Below are 13,418 nucleotides of genomic sequence, written 5' to 3' on the forward strand. Positions count from 1 at the left end.
TTCTATCCCAACAGTGTTATCAACGAATGTCTTAGTAACGGCCAAGCCTCTAAGGAGAAAGTTTATAGGTAGCCGCGGTGCGCGTATGAGAGGCAAGTCTTGACATGCACTAAGTGGGACTACTAGGCACATATATCGACCGTGCTCCAGCCGCAAGATAATCGCCAATGTAAGCGCTGCAGTGCGATTGCTTACATCTGGGCTGATTAATTTTTGTGCTTTGTTTTTTGTTAACCAAACTACTCAATAAAAGCTGGGCAAACTGGTTTCAGTTTCGAATGCGCAAAAAAGTATCACTTTATTTTGGCGAGAGCCCCAAAATACGCATGAACACGCGAATACAAACAGCACATCACCTGCAGCTGAGAAAACCCATTCATTCGACTGTATAAATAACGTCATGCAACAATTAAGCTTGAGACGGGGTTAGAAACATACAACGCTTTCAATAAACTTTCGGACAACGGAGAATATCGCACTGTAACGCTGCAGTTTTGTAATGCGCATTGTGCTGCATAAAAAAAAATTAGGCTTACTTACCTACTAGTGAGTGCATTTTGTACAAAATGCGCTCACTAGTAGGGTCACTGTACCCTTCATATAAAGGTACTCAGCCAAACGTTTTTTGGCGTATAGACACAAGACAGAAAATTACGCGCCTTCAACGTGTATGGGTAAGCGAAAAATTCTATATATCCTTAACAACAAACGAGGCAGATAATAACATTCCGCCGTGCGTGCTCTTCACGCGGGTAGACACAGCCGCTATCTCAAGAATTTCTTGAGATAGCGGCGAAAGAGACACGGCGGAGAAGCTGCACCAAGATGGGCGTTGTGAAACGTTGCGCAGATATGCTGATTAGCAGTGGCGGAAAGTGGCCACATTAGCAAGCGCAATTCCGTCAGTGCATTTTCTTTCTTTATTTAGCAGAGCATCGACCCAGGGTATAACGTTACAGTGTACCCTGAGGTCCGTATCGCATACACCAGCAAGCACCGAGTCAAGGGGGCGAGAGCTTCGTCTGAGAACTGATATTCATAACCTGACGTATGTATCTGCGGGTGTCTTTATATATGGAGAAGGGCATTTTCGTGCAGCAAATTTTCAGAAGTTCTCGTAGACAGTGTCACTATTTGTGACAACTGTGGAGTTCCTATAGAGCTGCGCAGTCGCACTACGGAGCGGGACACCACTCCATTGCGCAAAATTTTATAGACCATCTGTTGTATATTTGCAACACGCATAGCAGGAACTGAATACATACGGCGAACAGCTGTGGAGTGCTAAAGGTGAAAATTGGCAGACACGCGCAGGAGGCTCCTCACTCCGCCCTGCGCGTGTGTGCCTTTTTATACGCTGACAACTTGTCCGTAAGCTGCTGCAGCTAACTCCCTTTGTGATTTCTGTTTTAAGAGCCTGTTATTTTTACCGAGCACTAGGGTAATTAGACAAACAAGAAGTAATTAGCCCTGCACTACACACCGCACAACCAGTGCTTTGGGACCATTGCAAAAAAAAAAAAAAGTATGCGACTATGCAAAACAGACAAGGAACAGCCCCCATGACCGTTTTTACAGACACGCGTATACGCCTGCGTTCGCGTGATATTTATAGTTCCTACTTTTAAACTCGGCGATTTTAATAAACCACGCCGCCTATCATAATTTGCGTGGATAAGCATGAAAGAAAAAAAGAAAACGACGCACGCATTATTCGTGCGGAAACTAGACTTAATTCTAGGCTATCTTACAAATTTTCTTCTTCTGCTTGAGTGCTGCGCTTTTGTGATGTCCACATCTGAGGGGTTTACAACTGTTCCCTCGTATCGATGCATTCTATTACGAACCAGCGCCGTCCTTTTTTTTTTCCTCCGTCAGTACCGATTTATTTCCCCATCGAGTCTGTTGCGACTTGGAATCGTTCTCTCGAGCCGGGAACCAATTGTCGAATCTCTCTTGTACGTGATATAGCGGCAGCTATAAAATATGCGCTAGCTGGGTGCTGCGCGAACTCCAGAGGGAAGAAGTATGTATACGATGACGGTCTGCCCGAAGGCGAGGACGAGAGCGGGGGCAGGGTCCTTTTTACCGCGCCCAGAGAGTGAGCCGCGAGTCGGCAGCGAAAATCAAAATGCAGAGCGGGACGAGTACGCGTCAATTAAAACTCGGGCCCTTATCTCTGCCTTTCGCTCGGCCGAGCCTGTGCCTGCGATGGTGGTCGCAATCGATCGCCACCAGCGGCGGCCGCGGGGGGCCAGAGGTCGATCTCTTCCAGTTCCCCGAACGCGTATCGCTCGGTGGTCTTCGGCGATAAGCCCGTCATTGTTCGCAACCACTCGCCCGCTTTGAATCGCGTATTGTTTTGCACGAACATAAAGATACCAGTAAACAGACTAAAAGGCGGCCGCGCGTTCTTTGGTTTTTGGTTTGAACGCGCCCCTCGGCAGAAATATATGGAACGCGCGCGCGAAGGGCGACAACTCGCTTATCGCCCGCGAAAAGTTTGGCGCGCCGCGCGGGGGCGCGCGCTTGTGTCCGCCGACTGGAAAGTGAGTGCTGGTTTACGCACGGGCTTCTTTAAATGCTTCCTTAAACAAAAAAAAAACACGAGATATTTGGTGCGTGCGTTGCACGATCCTATCGGTGTTTCGGCTTTTCCCGAATTGCGCGCAATCAGCGCTGCAGTGCGAATCGCCAGGCGAAGCCATCGATCTTATCACAGCCAGCAATGTTGCCGAACGCCCGAAGTAAAAGTTCCGAGTTCTTCAAAAGTTTCGAGCCCATTGCGGCAGTGGCCGGAGCGTCAGCGCTGCCGAGTGGCTGCCCTGTTATCGACAGTGCTGGCGCTGAACGAAGAGGCAGGCCCCTCTCGCGAGGCCTCGTTATCAGCGAGAGCATGAGAGCGGGTGGGACACACCTTTGACAAGGGCGGCGTCTGCAGTGGGATCATATATCATGGAGGTGCTGTAAGCAGTGAACGCTGATAGTTTCGTGAGGAAGGCTAACACGGCAAGCGTGTGCACGGCACTCGGGCGGCTGAACTGTTGCGCAGAAGAAGTTTCTCAGTGTTTGCTGGCTTTAACTTCGAAGTACGTGAGCAGATGTAGAGCCTTGGTCAAAGGTCTTCAGGCCACACGGCCTGTTTAAAAATGAAGGTAGAAATCTTTATAAAACGACTTTCATCCTCATCTCTCAGCACTTGACAGCTAGCTGCAAACGGCCAACAGCACGGCTCAAAAGCAGACCCTATGGCTAGAACACTTTTGATTAACCAAATTTTATCCTATTGTATTTATTTCCTTCGAAGGTAGCCGCTTCTAAAAGGTGGTACTGTCCCTATGGGAAAGGTAAGGCTGCTTCGGCGTCGGCATTTTTAAAGCGACCGCGGCAACGCAGGGAGGCCAGCATGGAGGAGGCGGCCATGGCTTCACAGGGCAGGGATCGGCCAGACCACGAGGACGACCACACGTCCAGCGAGACATCATCGCTCAGTAGGGACGAATCAATGATCGTGGACTGTGACGAGTTAGTGCCCGATATGGCCGACGTGGATAACGAGGGCTTCAAACTGGTGAGTCATCGGAAGCAAAGAACGGTCGGGATCCCGGTGATAGTTTCGCCCACAGAGAAAAGGATTGATTTAAGAGAGCGAAACCCCATCGTGCTTTCCGCGGCTATTCAATCACTGCCAGGGTCAGCTCCGATTCGCAGCCGCTTCGCCACGCAAGGGGCTCCTCATTTGGGTATCTCAACAGAAGAAGCGGGCTGACATTCTTCAGAAGTGCTCTCAGATTGATGAAGTAAGAGTAAAAGTCCGATTGCCCCATTCCTACATGAAGAACACCTATGTTATTAAGGGAGCGCCAATGTCGTACTTAAGGGACCTTCTTGGTTACTAGAAATCACAAAGTGTTCTTCACGTCAGACGACTGATACGTCGTGGGCAGTCACAGGGAAAGGAATGGGCAGCGAAACCGGCCAACTTTGTTGTGCTCCCATTCGCTCCCAGCACAGAGCGCCCAGAAAAAATTGACCTAGGAATCACAAAACATCCAATCAACGAGTTCACTGAAACTCCTCCCCAGTGTTTTAAATGCCAACGGTTTGGGCATGCGGCCAAAGGTTGCACCAAAGACCAACGCTCGAAGCGGTGCGGAGGCGACCGCGATTTCAAAGATTGCAAAGCAGATTTTGCTTGTGCTACTGCGGTGCTGAACATCCAGTGAGTTTCGGTGGCTGCCCCTTCCGTGTGAGCTCCCTACACCGTCGAAGTCCTTCATTTATGGACCGAAAACGCAGCCGACTGAGAAGCCTGTGCCTGGAAGTGACAAGTTCCCTGCGTTGGAGACGGATGTTCGCGTCGCGTCAATAAGCATCATCCCTTAGAGACTTTATTCAAGCAAGACGTCAAGGTTTCCTGCGTGCGAGGCGGTTGTTCGAGCAACTTCAGCAAAAAGTGCCCATGTTCCTGAGCGAACAGATCACAGAAGGACTCAGCGCCAGGGAGGACCCTCCCATGCCTCACAAGTGACGATAAAATCAGCTAAAGTGGCCAAGAGTATTTCAGTCCGCATCTTTTGTCGAAGTTGTGAATCACTGCGTGGCGCAAAATAAGGAGCTCAAATATCAATGTATGTCTGACCTGCGCGTTTTGTTTCAGACCCTCCGTACGCATGTTTCAGAGATGCCGCCTGGCAACTTGAAGAACTTCCTACCGCAGGTGCTTTCCTTTGAGTCCTTGATTATCGCCTTCGCAGTGAACTTTCTTTCGCACTAATGTGGCTAGTGTTCAGGCTCACGAAACATTACTGTGTCTAAAAAACACCGAAAAGTGCCGTTTACAATGGAGCGGAATTGCGCTGAGATTCGAAGTTGATTAGGTAGTTGAGCTCAAACTACTCTTGCAAGAAAATAGTGTTCCAGTACTGGCCCTATTAGAAGCTGGCCTGCCAAGCGGGAGATCTTCGACTCGATATGTCGCCATAAAAACTGCATGCAGCTAGTCTTTTCCAGCGGGAAGTGCCTCGCTTTACATACAGGGGGAGATTCCGTATGTTTCTTTGAACGCCACCCATCCTCGCACGGATGACATTGAGGTAGCGGCTGAGAGGATACAGCTCGGATTTCGAACTCTTTCTGTTGCATCCGTGTACGTGTCTCCGCGGAGGCATCGTCTGCGCTGTGTTCCATATGTGATGTGTGCGGTGATATAGAACATTTTCTTATGTGCTGTCCAGTGTACAAAGCGGAAAGTTGTGTGTTGTTCGCTTCCCTCAAGAAGACAACAGTCCCTCGCAATTCAATTCAGGACATTGTCTACCCGCGCGGAAAACAGTCATGTAGAAAGAAGGCTTCACGCCTTCTTTTAAAGTTCCTCCAGGACTCGGATTTGGACCCCAGATGGTGACAGCAGGTGTTGACCATTGACCGCTATAGGTGATTGTGTTTATAGCTATGTAGATCAGTCAGGTCGCAGGTATAGGCCTAATTTGTCAACCTTTGCATTTAAGTGCCGGTACAGTGAAGCAAATGCCGACAGAACTCGCGAGGCTAACCCCACCAGTAGCTTTGGGGCCGATGGGGCCGGTGGAGGAGCGCCGACATTCAGTGTGCAAAAGTGACGAGAGGAGAGAGAAAGGCGGGAAAAGGCGGAAATTCAAATTTTAACTACAGATAACTCAGCTTCCACAAAACGCATTAAAAAAAATCTTGTAGGATATCTGTGAAGCGGCGTCATTTGACATCCTAGGAGTACCGCGACATAATTGGGAGCCCCTTTCAGAGCACCTTTTGAAGACTGCAGGTGACTGGCTCGCACCCGTGACTTCAGCCATCGCGATATCCATGCGAGCAATTTGAAGAGTGCCGACCCAACAAGCAAAGTTGTAATATGCGAGCAGCTAATTTGGCCCCTTACATTATGGCGCCAGCAGTAGCATCCACTTAAATGCCAGAGCCAGGATACAGTTCCCATCCTGGTGACGGCTCCCAGCGCTGGGATAGATTTATAAAGCATTCGACATCTACCAACTCAAGGCGAATTCATGATCGGTTGACCCTGCAGCTAATACTCTTACTGCGTTAGCAGTATAACCCTCATTTCTTCGAAATCTGTAGTTGTGGGCGTTATGACCGGAGAGTTGCGTGGGAGGCGAATTTGTAAAGACGAAAATTAAAATCATACTTCTGACGTAGAAATGGCGCCCCGCATTGCACGATCAGCTGTCATTTTCTTTTCTTTTTGGCTATCCCCACTGGCCCAAGCTTACGGCCAGTTGTGTGTGTGTGTGCGGGCGCGTGCGTGTGTTCTTCAATGGAAATTTCAAAACCCTCGTATTAGGCGCAAAATACAGCCCACAGAAAGGCGTGACTTCCCTCGGATCTCCTAAGAACCTTCAGAGGACACCGAGGGCGAATAGAAGTTGTCCTGCATCTATCGCACTCTAATCTCAAAGAGATCATTCTCGTCGAAAACAGTGCTTTTATAAACTATAAAAAACAAAAAATTGCAATACAGGTGTCGCCCCTACCGGCCTATCTCGCAAGTAAAATGCGCGCGTGGACACCGATTTGTTTTGCAGATCCCAGAGGCTAGGCGACACGGCCAATCACTTCTAGGCGGCTTAAACCCGTCTTTTTCAGTAAAGACGCCACGAGTTTCATTCGATTGGCAGGAAGACTTTCAAAGCCAATTTAATCGCCAATAAATGCGTCCTTTTCTGCCAGACGAACGTCAACATCGCCACAGAATCAATTTTTGCTGAGAACAATAAGCGGATAGAGTTGCCCTCGGTGTTTTTTAAATGCTTCTGAGAGGCTGTGTGCACTACTAACATTACTTATTTTCCTAGCAAATACATGTGAAGATGTTCGTACAATAGAAGCGAGTAACTACTCCAAAAACAGCGTTTTTTTTTTTTTTCACTGTTAAAAGGCCATCTCGTAACCAGAAAATTGCCATCACCTGGTTAGAGCACCTGGCTACTGAGCCAGACAACCCGGGTTGGAACCCGACCGCGGCGGCGGCGTTTCGATGGAGACGAAGCGCGAAAGGCGACCGTATGTTGTGCGATGTCCGTACTCGTCAAAGATCCCCAGGAGGTCGGAATTATTCCGGAGCCCTCCACTACGGCACCTCTTCCTTCCTTCCTTCACTCAGTCCCTCCTTTATCCCTGCCCTTACGGCGCGGAACAGGTGTCCACCGAGATAGGCGAGACAGATACTGCAACATTTCCTTTCCTAAAAACGAATTTTCAATTTTTTCCTCCACGTATCCTTAATAAAGTCACTAACGTAGCACACCCCGAGCTGCCTCGGAAAACGAAAATCAACTAAGGAATGTTTTCTTCGGCGGTATACGTTCTGATGCCAGTTGGTACATTTCGAACAGCACCAAATTTGTTGCTCTAATTAGACAATGGTAAAACAGCACGGGACTTGCGCCAGTTCCGTCATGTCTCGGGATTGTCGAATTTGAGCAACCATTCTCGTTCAGTTCAAGTTGCTTTCTTGGAACACTTAACTCTCGTCTCAAACAACCGTCGTTGTGTTGGCAGATAGAGAGAGAGCGTGAGTAGAGACAGCGTGAACGTGTTAAGAGCTTCCGGATAGCGCTCGTATTGCTCCCGGGGTGGTCGAGTACAACGAGTTTGACCGAAGCGCGAGGGTGCCCCCTTAAGCTTTCCCGGGGGTCGAAAGAGCTGTGCTGTGCTCAACGCCGACCATCTTGTGTGCATGAATAATGCACGCCTGAGAATGGAACACGCTGGCCCTGCGTCTAGCGTTTCGTACCCGCTAGTAAGCAGCAAAAAGAACTAAATAGACAAAAATTAACGGGGGGGGGGGGGGGGGGGTGACATTCGACCCGGGCTGTCTGCCCGTAGCGCACCGCGTTATTTGGACTGCGAGTGGCTCTTAAGGAAGAGCAAGTGACGGCCACTTGGAGTACGAGGTTGGTGGCGCAAAAGTGGCGCATTTTCTTCATCTGTTCGCGCCCCCGCGTTTCCCTCACGCTGGGTAGCAAGCCTGGCCTAAGTGTGGTAGCCGTCTCTACTTTTGCCGCCTTCCCTTACCCCATCACGATTTCTAGTTCTGAGTTCGTTTGCTTATCGCTGCTCAGCGCTAATGGCTACGAACATGATCGCCCGTATATGTCGCACTATGAACCCTCAGACTGCCAGTACAATGTAAACAACATATGCAGTGTTTGTACTGAAGCAGCTTTAATACTGTTGCTAAGCTGGATTCGTCGCGATCCTAAATGCGCCGGTACACTCGCTGAGCCCCAGTAGAACGTCGAGGATAAAATACAGAATCGGGTGCACGCTAGGCGCTCTGTTAACTCATGCTCGACGCACGTTCCTGGGTATAGTGTGGACCCTTTTTCATGTTCGTTCGCCGTAGGTTAGTCTCGTGCACTGCAGTCTTCAGAAAATTAGTGTTCGCAACGAGCCACTGTATTCTGGCCTTTCAACACATCTCTCGGCATTAATGTGCAAACAGTAATCATTTATCGCGAACTATCTGTGGAGTACATATGAAGCTTTTACCCGTATACGACTCACCTTCCTTGATTTCGTTTGAATGATTCATTCCTTTCTCTACGGTTTGCAAATATGCGGAAATTTTCAGAGTAGAATATTACACATTTATTATTCATACTTGCATCGAAAATGCCGTCTCTAGTGTATTCGAACGCTGGAGGCCAATTGAGACCAGTTAGCGGGCAAGGCTCGGCAAATTTCGCAGGCTGTGAGGAAGCAGTATGGCGTCTCTGAGCACCATCCTGTCAGCCATACACGACAATGATTACTCCCTTTTGGAGTGTGTAGATGATGCGTCTAACCTTGTAATACTTGGCCTATTCCAGCCAGGCAAGAGAGTGACGGCTTCGCTGAGCCGTCAGCAAAGCGGATAGCGAACCTCAGACACTCGACCAGAAAAAAAGAAAGTATTTGGAATTTTTCGCTGGGGACGCCGGCATCGACGGTGCTGTGCGTGAGGTGCGATGTGCCTTACAGAGCTCACGTTAGAATAGAGGACGTGAGAGCTAAATAACGAAGTGGCCGCTATGCTGACGATAGACGTGCAACCTTACAACGTTGCTGAATATTGCGATTTTAACTAAGGAACTCAGTGGGAGAAGCTCTTGCTAACATAAGTCATTGACTTGCGAAACGCGTGCATGGCGACCCGCTAGAAGAGGTGAAAGCGGAGACAAGCAGGGCCTTTTCAGCTGACACTATGACTGTTGCCTCCGCTATGAACATGCGAACACTGTCTGCTAACGAAAGTTATGTAAGATTCCCCTCCACTCCTATCACTCACGATTGATGAATCTGTCCACGTTTAGTTATCGTCACAGCTGCTGGCCTTTGCGCTGTTAACAACGCTACTCTCCTTGATGAGATGTGCAATGATTCCGATATTTCGGTGCCTTTTTTGTAGGCGAGTTATGGCTTCTTATTACGTCGGACACAATGAGGGCGCTCTTGCATGAATATTTTCTCTGCCCCGCATCAAGACTTTCTGCGAATATGACTAGTTAATGATTGTGTTCTATGAAAGCGGAATTAAGTTTCAACCTGTGATATAAATCATGAGAGCCATGACTTTAGCGTTAAGGCTTAAGTTTGATGCTGCAGATTGTGAAGATGAATATATTCTTGCAAATAAATGCATCTGTACTTCATCATTCGATATCAGATGCTGCTGTGCGTATGTTATTGGCATCCGAAAAACCTGGTACTTGCGCAAACTTTTTTTTGGGGGCGAATCAGTAGCCACTTCAAGCGAGGTGGTCATAAAAACTGCTTCATACGCAACGCTTTCCCTTCTGTGAAGTAATTATTATGATCGTCTTAGATGAGTCGGACCTTAGCTGCAAGTCCAATCCGAATTCACACAGAATGCTAAAAGGCCTGTGCGCTGCACGATGACAGCGCAGGTTCAAGAATGCCATGTGGTCTATCTATATTGATCCGGAGCACTCCACTACGGCGCCTCTCATATCCCAAGTGCGGCTTTGGGGCGTTAAACCCCACATACCATACCATTGCACAACAGCGTCTTCAGGTACCTTCTTTTTGTCGCAAGACAAAGTCTCTGATAAGTAACCTTGATCATAGCTTATTAGGGACGCGTACGATGTTCGAGGCCTCTCTGCGAGGAGAACTTGCGACGTTAGGTGGCGCTCGAGATCTGGATAAAGCACACAGCGTGAAACGCAACGCTCAGGGGCAGCTCAGCCCGCGAGGCGGCCGCATTAAGGCGCCCTTCTGCCTAACGACCATGCAAGTGGCAACCGCGGGCGCTTCTTAGCCTCTTTAGCTTGCTGTCTTTCATCTGTCGGATTGGCTTCCTTCGGCTGCAATGTCCGGCGGCGTCCTTTCTGTGGCAGCGTGGGGTAACGACCTAGCGTCAGCTGCCGCTCTTTTGTGGTTGTTTTCGTAGTCTGTCGCAGCATACGACAGTATCACAAGAGTTGTTACTCAGTTCTAACTAGAGGTCACTTTCAATCCTGACGTGCCCAAGGAGTTTGCGGCTTGAGGCAAATAGACGAAACCGAAACTATGATTAGAGATTCCTTGTTTCGAAAAGGACTAGATAAGCGACGCATAATAGTGAGCCAGACTTTCTGCGTTTTTTGAGAGCCCAACTTCTAAAAAAAAAATGAAGAGGACAGGCCGCTGGCCTACGTGAAAAACAGACACACGTACAAACTGATTCTTAGGGATCTGAGCGATTTATTTGGAATCTATAATGAACTAGTAAATACAGTCAAAGCTCATGTGGACTCAAGGTAGACGGCAGCGGCGACTCGATGTGTTACGCATTTACAAAAATCCAATCGATCTAACACATACGAAAGAAGCCAACACTCACTGAAGGCAAGGAAAGCAAGTTTTTGTAACGATCGTGCAGATCAAGGTGAGAAATTAGCAGCGTAATCGCTTTTTAGATGGAAGACAATTTAACAGGGAGTTGATCTTAGGCTGTCCCCCATAAGCAACAGCGAAAGCTTTGAAAACCGCGTGTAAGACAAATGCGGCGCTGTGCACTAGACCACCTCGATGCACGCCCACTGACAGCCAGGGATCAAAATCCTTGGACAGTGACCACATTGATCGTCAGCCCTGAAGGCATATTCTAGCTGCTATGCGGTTCCTGAGGGCATCGGACTTCTGTGACAGGTTGCGACAGTGCTGCACGACCGTCATATTCCCTGACACCCTACCTCATTACTTTCCCCCTCTCTTTCTTCCTTCTCCTTTACTTTCCATCTTTCTCTTCCCTATTGGCAGGGTAATCAAATGAAAACCTCTTCGGGTCATTTTCACCTTCCTCTCTATTCTATTTCAGGGAACCACGCCTTTCCTTAGAGCGCTAGGTCTTAAGGTGAAGGTTCCCGGCCCGTGCATAGTCGTAGCTGTCGACGTGAAGCTATCGGAGGACACATCAACCGCAGCGTGAGGGATGAAAGAAGGAAGAGAGATAGAAGCACCGCTGTAGAGGGCTTGGGATAAATTTCTAACATCTGGGGTTATTTAAGGCGCACTGACATCGCAAAGCACACGGGTTTCTTAATGCGTATCAATGGCGCTTCTTCCGGCCGGAGCGCAGGACGCGACCAGAAAGCATTGTGCACGACGAGAGACGCGCACCTTATTCACAGCGTTGTTCTAAAGTACGGACTGCCCCTTTCACTCCTTCGTTCACGGCACAGTTCAGGTGTCCACCACGCTTGAGACTGTTACCGGGTCTATTAAAGACCCAGAAGCATACGCGCACTCTGTGGCTTGGGCGTCCCTCGCTGCCCAACTGACCTCCACCTCTGCAGACAGAGGAAGGACGCTCGTGTCTTAATCCATGCAGGGACAGCGGGCATCGCAACTCCGCTCGGGGCCACCTAAAAGTTCCTTCCTTCAGTCGCTAGGCTATGCGTCAGGGCGTTGCAGTCGGCTTAGGAAACGTATTGCAGAGGCGTACTGACACTTCGCTGCCATTCCAGAAGTTGCCATGTGCGGTTGAAGCTCGCGTCCCTCGGTTGGAGGAACAGCGTCGCGCAGAGGTTGCGGTAAAGGAAGCAGAGCGTAAACGATCGGCCAGGGCTCTCAAGAGGACAAGGGCCGTCGCATCTGCCTAAGCGCTCCCATTCGGCGCAATGGGCCGAGGCCAAAAGTAAGGCGTATGTGAAGCCTGAGGTGCGGACGCGCGAGCTTCAAGCCGCCAGTAAAAGACTGCAAGATACTCAAGTACGGGCTCGCCGAGTAGAACGCGCCCGTTAAAGACACCAAGAACCTCAGGGTAATCTGCCCGCGGTGTAGCGCAACAATCGTCTTAACTGCGTCAGATGAACTAGCCAAATTATAAATACTAAAATTATAAGCCGAAAAATAATTAATCGCAAAACCGCAGCGCAAAAGCTGCAAGCGCTCATCATCCGCATTAACACGAATATGTAATCGCCATATAATTTTTATTTGCGCTACAGTTGTACTAAGCTTATTACGCAAAGATCCCCTGCTAATGCACGTTTGGCGCGTGCAAACCGCAACTCCCTGCAAACCGGAAAAGCCTCATAAAGTTCGGAATTTGGTAGAATTTAAAAAAAGCTATAACACATGAAAGGTGTGAAAGAAATGCAAGATTGCACAAAGCACCGAGGTAGTTCCTGAAGTCCACTGTATTTAAGTGCGAATGTTAACTTCTGTTCCCCTTGCGCTGTCTCCCTCGAGATATCTTTTACGCATTCAGTATTCCTATATGAATGCTTTTTACCTTCTTTCCCAAACAGCTCCATGGGGTGCTTCTGAACACAGCTTGAAAACAGATGTCAAGGAGGATATTGGCAACTTGACAAAGATGAGTGCTTTGCTGCGCACTTACATTATCACTCTACTCCTAAAGACGTCGCGCCAAGCTGAATATTTAAGGAAGACGTTTCGCTGCAGCGACACATCATCGCAGACCCACTAGCAGATTTCCTTAAAGCGCGCGAACGATCCACTTCCAGTCGACGCGGAGCCGTGTGGCTCGAGCACGACAACGCTCTATCGAGCGCAGGGACCGAACACCAAATGACGCAACCGCAGCCCGAAGTTCGCAAGGCAAGCGTCGCTTGCAACGCTTGAAAAGAGCGTTCAACTCCGTGAACTTCCCGAATGCGCTGCTGCTAATGCAGGAAGGTGCGCGGATAAGGTCGCGGTGGCGGGCGTAGCCAAAGCTGTTAGCGTCAGACGCAATCGATAAGTGCCTCGGGCGAAGGTGTCTCATTGGCCCACTGAGCGTTGGGAGCGCGTTTTCGCGCTTGCTTGCTTCTCCTCCCGTGCGAGTTTGCGAGTTGTTTTCCATCGAAAGAGTAAAGCACGCACAGCTCAGCCGCCTGGCGGCAACCCTGGGGTGTTGGGCGTCTGAC

The 13,418-nt window shown here is 49.2% G+C and overlaps 1 protein-coding gene across 3 annotated transcripts in view; it reads right to left on the reverse strand.

Moving 5' to 3' along the window:
- Positions 1-13,418, reverse strand: part of LOC149354199 (band 7 protein AGAP004871-like) — a 700,472-nt gene that overhangs the window by 28,812 nt on the left and 658,242 nt on the right. The window lies entirely within an intron of this gene.

The sequence above is a fragment of the Amblyomma mixtum genome, chromosome 3 (assembly GCF_055824585.1).
Source record: "Amblyomma mixtum isolate Tamu chromosome 3, ASM5582458v1, whole genome shotgun sequence".
NCBI classification, from domain to species: domain Eukaryota; kingdom Metazoa; phylum Arthropoda; class Arachnida; order Ixodida; family Ixodidae; genus Amblyomma; species Amblyomma mixtum.